The following is a 1,101-nucleotide window of genomic DNA, read 5'->3' as shown; positions in this document are numbered from 1 at the left end:
TACCAAAATAAAATCAAGACCAGATAAACAATTTCAATAGACCTATAATCCCTAAGGAAATAGAAACAATAATAAAAAGTCTCTCCACCAAAACCAAGCAAACAAAAAAAAAAAAACAGGGCTGGATTATTTCAGCACAGAATTCTACCAGAATGTCTAAGAAGAGCTGTTACCTATGTTCCTCAAATTTCTCCCCACAATAGATACAGAAGGAACATTGTCAAAATATTTTTATGAGACTACTGTCACCCTGATACTCAAGCCATACAAAGACTCAACTAACGAAGAGAATTACAAAACAGTCACCATCATGAACTTTGATGCAAAAATACTCAATAAAATATTGGCAAACTGAATTCAAGAACGCATTTTTAAAAAATCATCCACCATGATCAAGTAGCCTTCATCCCAGAGATGCAGAGATGTTTCAACATACAAAAATGTAATGCACCATATGAATAAACTGAAAAAAAAAACTATATGATCATCTCGATAGATGCTGAAAAAGCCTCCAACAAAATCTAACACCTTTTCATAATTAAGGTCTTGGAGAGATCAGGGATATAAGAAACACATCTAAACATAATAAAAGCAATATACATCAAATCAACAGCCAACATCAAATTAAATAGAGAGAAACTCAAAGCAATTTCACAAAAATCAGGAACAAGTCAAGGTTGTCCACTCTCTCCATATCTATTCAACATAGAGGTCGAAGTTCCAAATAGAGCAATAAGACAACAGGAAAAAGGGGATACAAATTGGAAAGGAAGAAGTCAAACTTTTGATATATGGAGATGATATGATAGTATACATAAGTGACCCCAAAACCTCTAACAAGAATCTGCTACAGCTGATAAACACCTTCGTTATTGCAGCCAGGTAAAAGATCAACTCAAAAAAACCAATAGCCCTTAAATATACAAATGATAAAAGGGCTGAAAAAGAAATTAGAGAAATATCATCTTTTACAGTAGCCACAATCAACATAAAATATCTTTTTTTAATTTTTTTTGTTTTTTTTACTTTTTTATTGAGAAAAGGGAAAAAAAAGTTTCCACCTCCTCCCAGCCTCCCATTTCCCTCCCCCTCCTCCCACCC

General features: G+C 33.4%; 1 protein-coding gene across 1 annotated transcript in view; it reads right to left on the bottom strand.

The window, feature by feature from the left end:
- LOC126509336 (histo-blood group ABO system transferase 1-like) overlaps positions 1-1,101 on the bottom strand; it is a 20,011-nt gene that overhangs the window by 1,098 nt on the left and 17,812 nt on the right. The window lies entirely within an intron of this gene.

Source organism: Alexandromys fortis, unplaced genomic scaffold (assembly GCF_014885135.2).
Source record: "Alexandromys fortis isolate MF-2015 unplaced genomic scaffold, M_Fortis_MF-2015_v1.1 scaffold_72, whole genome shotgun sequence".
Lineage (NCBI taxonomy): Eukaryota > Metazoa > Chordata > Mammalia > Rodentia > Cricetidae > Alexandromys > Alexandromys fortis.
Note: the sequence above shows the minus strand (reverse complement) of the source record. Positions and strands in the feature narration are given on the sequence as shown.